The sequence below is a fragment of the Sinocyclocheilus anshuiensis genome, unplaced genomic scaffold (genome assembly GCF_001515605.1).
Source record: "Sinocyclocheilus anshuiensis isolate Anshui unplaced genomic scaffold, SAMN03320099.WGS_v1.1 scaffold2173, whole genome shotgun sequence".
Taxonomy (NCBI): Eukaryota; Metazoa; Chordata; class Actinopteri; order Cypriniformes; family Cyprinidae; genus Sinocyclocheilus; species Sinocyclocheilus anshuiensis.
This window is the reverse complement of record NW_015552682.1, coordinates 116,752-126,104: the sequence shown is the minus strand read 5'-3', so window position 1 is coordinate 126,104 and position 9,353 is coordinate 116,752. Positions and strand designations below refer to the sequence as shown.

Sequence of the window (9,353 nt, the reverse complement as noted above, 5' to 3'; positions counted from 1 at the left end):
ACCAAGAGCTTGTAACACTCCAAAGAGAAAGGAAAAATTGAAATCGCATCATATGACCCCTTTAAGTTTAAGAACCCCATTCATGATATCAAAATCAATTGCCTTTAGCCCACCTTCCTCATATTCCTTTATTATATAATTTTTCAGAATGTAGTGATATTTCTTTCTCCAGATGAAATCAAAATTCAATTTATTAATAGCTTTTATCTTTCTGGTAGAAATGGGCAATGAAGACCCTGGGTAAATTAACCTTGAAAGACTCTATTTTTGTTAATATTCTCCCGAATATTGTGATGTCCCTCTGTAACCAAAAGTTCAGATTGGATCTACATTTTTCAATATTTCTGTCAATATTTAAGAATTCTATTCTATCTTCATCTTTTGAAATTATAATTCCTAAATATTTTACATCCTTTTAAATTGAAATATTATATAATGAGGATAAGGGGCAGGCATGAATAGCCATCAGTTCACATTTTGATGTATTTAACTGTAATCCTGATGCTTTTGCAAAACATTTTACAGAGTGAAGTGCTAGGGGGATCTGTATTTGTTGTTTTTTTTTTTTAAAAGGGTTGTATCATCAGCAAGTTGACTGATAATAATTTTGTGATCCATAAAGTTAATACCAGCAATATTCTCGTTTTTTAAGAGAATGGCTAACAATTCTGCAACCATAATAAACAACAGAGGTGAACTACCACAGCCCTGTCTTATACCTCTGTTCACCTGAAATCTTGGGCATGTTCCTTTGGGAAGAGCAACCAAACTATTTATGTCATTATACAGCATTTTGATGATATTAATAAATTTTGGTCCAAAACCAAAATGATAAAGAGCCTGGAAAAGAAAAGGGTGTTTGACCATATCAAAGGCTTTAAAAAAGTCCAGAAATAAAATAAATCCATCGTCTTTAAATGATTATATTCTAAGATGTCAAGCACCAAACGAATATTGTTATGTATTGTTCTACCCTTAAGGAACCCAGATTGAGTCTCACTAATTATTTGTGGAAGTCCTACTTTTAGTCTAGCAGCTAACAATTCTGCAACCATAATAAACAGTAAATAAACAGTAAATATTTTGTAATCAGTATTGATAATAGGCCATAGATTATCTAAAATTATTTTATCCTTACCAGGTTTTGGGATCAAAATAATAAGACCCTGCTTCATCATAGGCAATAAGTCATTATTCATAATACAATGATTAGTGCTTCTAAAAGTAAATGTTTTAAGTCTTCCCAAAAAAACGTATAAAAGTCTGATGTCAGACCATCTGGTCCAGAAGATTTGCCCGATTTCATTCTTTTTAAGGCTAGATCTAATTCTTGATTCAAGATTCTAATTCAAGTCTGAATCACATAATTCTTTGAATGAATTCTCAATTTTAGGAATATGACTTCACTTTCTTAAAGAACTCATTAGTATTATCATTGGAATGAGATGTATATAAATTTGAATAAAATTGAAACACCTCATTTACAATAGTATTATAACATTCTTTCTGATTTATTAATAAACTGCCTACATTTCTCTCTTGACGTCTTTTTTCAAGATTACAAAAATATGAACTATTTTTCTCCCCCTCTTCCATCCATTTTGCTCTTGACCTCACATATGCACCCTTTGCCTTTCTTATATAAAGTTCAGCCTCATTTGTTAAAGGGGGCATATGATGCTTTTTTAAAGATCATTATTTTGTGTATTTGGACAATCAGCTTGTAACACTCCAAAGAGAAAGGAAAACTTGAAATCGCATCATATGACCCCTTTAAGATAGATTTACAACAGCACTTATTGATCTCCTGAATTAGCTGAATTTCCTTCTCTTGTCTTTTTTTTTAAGATTAATCGCAAAAGTTATTGAGTATTCTCCGAGTTTATATTTAAAAAATTCCCATTTACTGCACCTAGGCATACATTTCTTACCAATATCAGTTATAATCTTCTTTATATATATTCCATAGTCTTCCTGATTCAATAATTCAGCATTACATTTTCAATACCCTTTAGTTCTACGAGAGTCTTCCTTTGGTTTTAAATTTAAATCAATTAAACAATGATCAGTTAATGGAGCACTAGAGATGGTACACTTACATACATAATTAGAAACAGCCTCAGTGCCAAGCCAGTAATCAATTCTTGATCTGGCATTTGCATTGGGTTTAATCCAAGAAAACGGTCTAATGTCCGGATTGTGCAGTCTCCAAATATCAATCAATTGGTTTGAGGAGCAGAAATTTTGAATAATGTAATTGATTTGAGAGGCATTATATTTAGATTTCTTACCAATATCAGTTATAATCTTCTTTATATATATTCCATAGTCTTCCTGATTCAATAATTCAGCATTAAATTTCCAATACCCTTTAGTTCTACGAGAGTCTTCCTTTGGTTTTAAATTTAAATAAATTAAACAATGATCAGTTAATGGAGCACTAGAGATGGTACACTTACATACATAATTAGAAACAGCCTCAGTGCCAAGCCAGTAATCAATTCTTGATCTGGCATTTGCATTGGGTTTAATCCAAGAAAACGGTCTAATGTCCGGATTGTGCAGTCTCCAAATATCAATCAAGTGGTTTGAGGAGCAGAAATTTTGAATAATGTAATTGATTTGAGAGGCATTATATTTAAAGGGATGTCTGTCTAACCACTCATCTGGAGTCAAATTGAAATCTCCACCAATTAAAATAAAATCTGTGGGGTAAGTGGACTTCAAATCCTTTATGATATTAGTAATTGAAAAAAGCAACTCTTTATTCTGGATGCGACTATTATATCCATACACATTTATCAAAATGAAAAATAATTTATCTAAACTGAGAACCATTGCTAGCCATTGACCATTGTCATCCGCTTTGTTAAAGATGATTTTACCAGGACATTTCTAAAAACAAACAGCGACCCCAGCAGATCGGTTCGAGCCATGACTAAAAAACATGTCATCACCCGAGAAGGGTATAACTGCAGCCTGGAGATCTCCAAATGGGGGCGGGAACTCCAAAACGGGGTGGGAGCTCCAAAATAGGGCGTGGTTTCCTCCCATTGACAGACAGGCACATGACACGCATGCGCAATTTTTTCCCCCAATCCACTTCAGTGCAAACTCCGCCCCACAGCTGATTCTAAAGTTTTTATTGGTTGTGTCAATTAAAGTGTTGATTTCCTACACAATGCTACAAAAAATGCTAACCCCTAAACCTACCCCACACCTGACCCTAACCTTAACCAGTGAAATTGACTGCACGGCGGGATTGGCGCTGAATAGCGTGGTAAAGAAAGTTGCGGTTCAGGAGATAAACAGTTAATAAGATTATGCGATAGGAGATCGTTCCGTAACTCCCCAACCGGACAATGGCACCTTTTTAGTTACACCCAGCGTCACTACCCCCTCCTACCCTGCAAATTTCGTGCCCGGGGATGCCCCCGTTGCTTGGAACAAAGCCATAGAGTAAAATCTTTCCCCTGCGCTGACGGCTCGTGGGTGATTCCCGTTTATATCATTAAGCAGAGGTTCAAACTCCAGTCCGAACACCACTGGCCACGAGCTTTGGGCTCTGCTCTCACGGAGAATGTTTATTTATATAGCATATTTTATTTTAGATCAACTAGAAACAATGTTTAATTTATAAAGTTTTATTTTGAAATGTAAGTCAATAACAATTGGCCGAAGCCAGAGCCAATGGTGAAAGTCTTTGCGCGAAGAGACCCCGCCCCATTTTGGAGGTTCTGCCCACTTTTGGAGTTCACGCCCCATTTTGGAGATCTCCGGTCTGCAGATATACCTACTTGGATCACCCCACTGATTATGCCAGAAAGGAACATCCGAAGCTTCCGAATGTGTTTCTTGAAGAAAAAAATATTCGATTTTTGGTTTTTGCAAAAAAGGAAAATTCCTTTTCTCTTAACAGAGTCTTTCATACCCCTACAGTTTAAAGGCGCAAATGAAACTTCAGATAATAACGAAAACATGAAAACGGTTCACTAATACTGAACTTTGAACTTTCCAAAAACTTTATCACTAGACGAAAGTTCAAACAAAATAAGTAATGCAGAGTCCCACATTATTTGTCCTCCATCTCATCTTTCAGATGAAAATCTCTGTTCAAACACCCGTTAGTTCTCTGAAATAGGCTACGTCTCCCATTTATGTATCCATAAGGACCCCAAAATCCAGCCGACTTTCCTTCTTTCCTGGCTTGCTCAATTTTCGGCCACATCGCTCGTCTTGCCAGTCTATCTTCTCTTGTTAGATCTTCCGCGAATCTGATTCCAGCATTCTTGCACACCGCCTTCGTTCGTACGAGCAAAGAGAATGATTACTTCTCTGGATCCGTTCACCTCTTTTCTTCCCACCCGATGCACAACATCCACCCAACCCATGTTGGAAGCGAATTCAGGGGTAATTTTAACAAGAAGTTGGAGCACATCTTCCCTGATGTTTTTATTAGCCTTTTCCTTCATTCCTTTGATGCGAAAGAACCATCTTCTCTTATATCTCTCCTGGTCTAAGACACAGCTTCTCAAATCACCATTTTCTTTAGTGAGCATACTCACTTGCTTTTCCATCATGTTGACTTTTTCTCTACATTCTTTCAACGCTTCGGCATAAATCTGCACAGCCTTTGCTACGCTGGTGATCATGGTGCTGTGCTGTTTTAGTTGCGCACTAATGTCTTCGTGCTGCTCGTCAACTTTGACCCCAAGTGCTTTGATCGCTTCAAGGATAGCAGTATTAGATACTTTGGCGGATGGGTCGATTCCAGGTGACTTTAGATTTTTTTCCCACTTTGAGATTTTATCGGGGTGGGTGGGTCCGATTCACCTCTTTCTCTTTTGTTTGAGACATCGGTAAAGTCCACCTCATAGCAGTGTACTTCCATTTGATCTTTAAACAAGCGACTACAACAAAAATACGTTATCCACCTTGAGAATATCAGTGCCGAGTATAATGAGCACATAATTTCAACCAATAATTGGAGTGTAAAAGCATCATTTATGAATTAATTTTTAACCTTTTCATATAAAAACTGGAATAAATACAAAACTAGAGCCAAACTAAAACTTAAATAAAACATTAATAATAAATAATAAGTAGTGAATTAAATGAAATAATCATAACTAAAGCACATATGAAAGCACGTATTTCTGTACATTTCGAAATAAGGTGCATTAAAAGTCAACAAATCCTTAATATGAATATTTTAATTTAAAAAAACGTGTCTCCACGTAGTATTCAATCAAATTCTAGTGCATTTAATCTATTAAATAACGTACTTCAAATGGATCACAAGTGTTTGGTTACAATGTAAAAAAAAAATCCTGTAAAAAATGGCAAAAAGTCTGGCAGCAGAGTTTCCAGACGGATTCCATTAAATTACAGAAAATATCCATTTCACAAAAATACATGCAAAAACTGTAAAAATACAGAATAGACTTTACGGTCAAAATTCGTTAAATTACTGTTGGAACTATCGAAAAATTGATAAATTGTCAAATTACATAGAAAAACAACCGACTTTCAGGTTAATCGCCATGAATTTAAGGTTTGAATGAGTTATTTTATAAAACTGATCTGTCCATCTACAGTAATTTACTTTTAAAGTACAGTTTTTACATGTACAATAACTAAGAAATAATTGATAAAAATGCAGTAAGCACATATTTATAATAAAAAAAATAAAAAAAAGTTTGTATATTTACAGGATTAATCCTTTTTACAGAAACAATTTCACAACTTCAACCAATCTGTAAATTAAAAGGTATTTAGAAGTTATTTTATGTCTACTCTGGAGAGAACAAGAGCTTGGACAAGGAGTTCTGTAGCATGCCCCGTAAGGAAGGGTCTGATCTTCCTAATGTTATACAGGGCAAATCTGCAGGATCGGGCCAGTGCAATGATCTGGAAGTGCAAAACATGAGCAGTTCTGTCTTGGCAAGGTTGAGTTGATGGTCATTCAACATCCAGCAAGACATTTCTGTCCAGGAGGCAGAGATGCGAGCAGTGACCGTCAGAACATCCAGCTGGAATGAAAGGGAGAGATGTGTGTCATTACAATAGCAGTAATATGAAAAGCCATGTTTCTGAATGACAGACCTATTGTCATGATATGTACATGGAGAGGAGAACTGTTCCAAACACTGAGGCACACCAGCAGCAAGATAACGACTTAGAAACCTCACCCTCCAAGACACCCTGAAGGACCTACCTGAGAGTTAAGACTTGAACCACTGGAGTGCAGTTCCTGAGACACGCTTTGTCAAGAGGGTTGACAGGACAATCAGGTGGATAACTGTGCCAAAAGCCGCAGACAGATCCAGCAAAATGAGTACAGATGACTTAGAAGCTGCTCTTGCAAGTCACAGAGCTTTAATAACCAAGAGCAGGGCAGTCTCAGTTCAGTGGCCGCTTTTAAAACCAGACTAGTTACTGTCCAGGAGGTTGTTCTGTGTGAGAAAGCAGAGGTTGAACATGACTCATTCATTTTTATCAAATTAATACAATTGTCTGATAGTGTTTTATTGATACAATGTTTGTTTCATATGAAGAACATACTTAAAGGAGAAATTATTTTTAACTCTAGGCCCAAATTACATGTTTTCATGGTCCCAGTTAACCCAAAAATTTATGTAAACTTTCTAAAATTTTCACTATCAATAACGATACCTCGACTTCGATACTGGTTCCTGATTTTTTCAAACTCTTAAACCCCTTGATGCCTCTCCACAAACAATCACCAGCACTTGATTTGGGCACATCAAGCATTCTGCATGCTTACCGTTTCACCGACATTGAAGTATTAAATTTGGTATCGAACAACAAGACATTTTTTGAAACTCAATGGTTTTGAGGCAATTCGGTCAGTGCCTAAAAAGTATCGGATACCCAGCCCTACCCAAAGGTGAAAATTCTCTTATGTTTTACTCACCCTCATGTCTTCCAAGATGTTTTTCTTTCTTCTGCAGATCACTTTGGGAGTTCTTTTAGAAAGTTGTCCAAGATCTGTTGAGGCATAAAATGCATCTGAGTGGGTATACCAACATTTTGATTATCCAAATATTTAATGTAGAAAGCATAAAGGTAATCCATATGGTTCCAGTTAATGAAACAAAGCACTACTGTTTAACTATAAACTTTGGCTTCTGCTTAAAATGACAATGACTGTTGTTACAATACATAATGTAGATTTCTTTAAAAGTGATTCCCCTCATACAATAAAATTCACAGACATCTTTTCATGCAGCTGTTTTACACTGATTTTGGTTTTAAATGGTCCTTGGTTTTTTTATTTACCCCTTACCACATAGGAACTGAAAATTATACACAAAGAACCACCATTTAAGAAAGAAAGAAAGAAAGAAAGAAAAAAAGAAAAAAAGAAAGAAAGAGCTTCATGAAAAGAAAATACATAATTTGTTGTATTATCATATAGCATTAGAACACTTGTCTATGCTAATTACAGATTTAAATAACATTAATAATAATAATAACAAAAGTTGACTTGTTCCACACCAGAATTGCCATGCTTATCTGCTGTAGATCACAGTCCTTCCACACGGCCTGAAGCCAAAAAAAACAAAACATTTTTTAATACTTTGTATTACATTCACACATTACAGCCTATGTTCCACTGAGACAATGATCTGAAAGCTGAGCAGGGGGCTGTTTCATAAAACTAGTTTGCCAAATAAGCCAGTCTTATTTCAGTTAGTCTGATTTATTTTGAACCAAATCAACTGACAAGAAGTCAGACTAAATTAAATAAACCTGGCTTAATATGATGAAGATCTGGTCAGTCGCACTGGTGCTCCTAAATATGTTTTCATAGTTGCACGCAGTAGTTTTCATAATCAGTAGCAAATGCGGCTGAAATGGTCACACTGTAGAGCCCTGAAGATGTATGTTTCATTCCTCATCAGAACACAAAGATTATATCAATTATTACTTATAAGATTAACATATGCACTTATAAACGCATATGTGTAGGTGAGCAAATGAGCCCAGAATATGAATACAGCACTTTTTTTTTTTTTTTTACTTTAGCTGCATTCATTGTGAAACTTGCTAATTAGCACATTATTAGGAAAGGCGATTTGCAAATATTTGTTAAAAAACCCTTACACACTTATTCTGTAGGTGAAGCTGGATCACAAATGATTCGCGCGAACATAGACGCATTTATGTAGATCGGGGGCGTATTCCCTTCAGAAACAATGTAATCCATTAGGGTGGTTGTGTACACACACTGCCAACACACATTTCAGTTCAAACTACTTGTAAAAGTGCATGTAGCATTATATGACCCCTTTAAGACAGTGACAATGAAGGACCAAATTCTGTATACTTCTTAATAAAATGTACTATATACATGTAGTGCTGGGCGGTATGACCAAAAATTGATATCACTGTATTTTCCAAAATTATACCGGTTTCACGGTACTAGGGCTGGGCAAAAAAAATATATTGATTTTTCGATTCATCGTTTTTTTTTTTCTCCACTAGATGTCACCCTTATTTACCTTGCGCGATGTTACAACAGAAAGCCTGTCATTCATTCAGCGCTTATGGCCATACGCGTGATTTGCAATGCTCAGGTGAAATGCTATATAGTAATACTATAAATCTGCGAAAGCATTTGATATCACGCATAAGGCGCCATGATTTCCGCAATGAATGAATGGCGGATGGCGCGGCACACTGTTTTGTTTACGCATACTAAAGCGCGGAAGACGCTCGCGGTGTTTTCAGCTTCTGCCATCTCACTATATGATGATATGAACACGAATGTCATCTCCAGCTGCTCTGAGAGTCACTTCATTAGCATTTTACCGTTTCATTTGAGAAAACTACCGTCATATCATATCACATACACAGCAGCTGCAAGTTCTTCACGGCAACCCGTCAAAATAAAAGTTTAGTTTAACGTTAAGAAACTGTCAGAATATATTACTATTTAGCAGTCTTAATACTCAATGCTACTACTGCTAATAAATATGAATACATCTTTATTTTTAAATGAATAATCACATCTGTTTTCTTTTTAATTTTAACAGTAAACCTCTGTTGTGCAGCACTTTGTTTGCCAAGAAATAAAAGGGTTTAATTTTCATTTGATTAGGATAAATAAATTAAATTAATGTTTTATGCCTTCATCTGATCACCAGAAAATTAAGAACATTTTATAGGGCCCTATTATTGTTTAAAAATATATTTTATTGTTAAAATAAATATTATTAGTTTAAATACATTTTTACAAAAAATATAGGTTTAAACTAGGTTTAAAATACAGGCATGTGGCTTAATTTCTTTTTATTAATTCACCATTTGTAAACTGATGTTTACTG

At 35.4% G+C, this 9,353-nt stretch overlaps 1 long non-coding RNA gene across 1 annotated transcript in view; it reads left to right on the top strand.

The window, feature by feature from the left end:
* Positions 1-5,987, top strand: part of LOC107667602 (uncharacterized) — a 10,556-nt gene extending 4,569 nt beyond the window's left edge. Inside the window, exon 3 of the long non-coding RNA XR_001631799.1 lies at positions 5,934-5,987. This is a non-coding gene — a long non-coding RNA (uncharacterized LOC107667602). The remainder of the gene's footprint in view (positions 1-5,933) is intronic.
* The last annotated feature ends 3,366 nt before the right edge of the window (positions 5,988-9,353 follow it).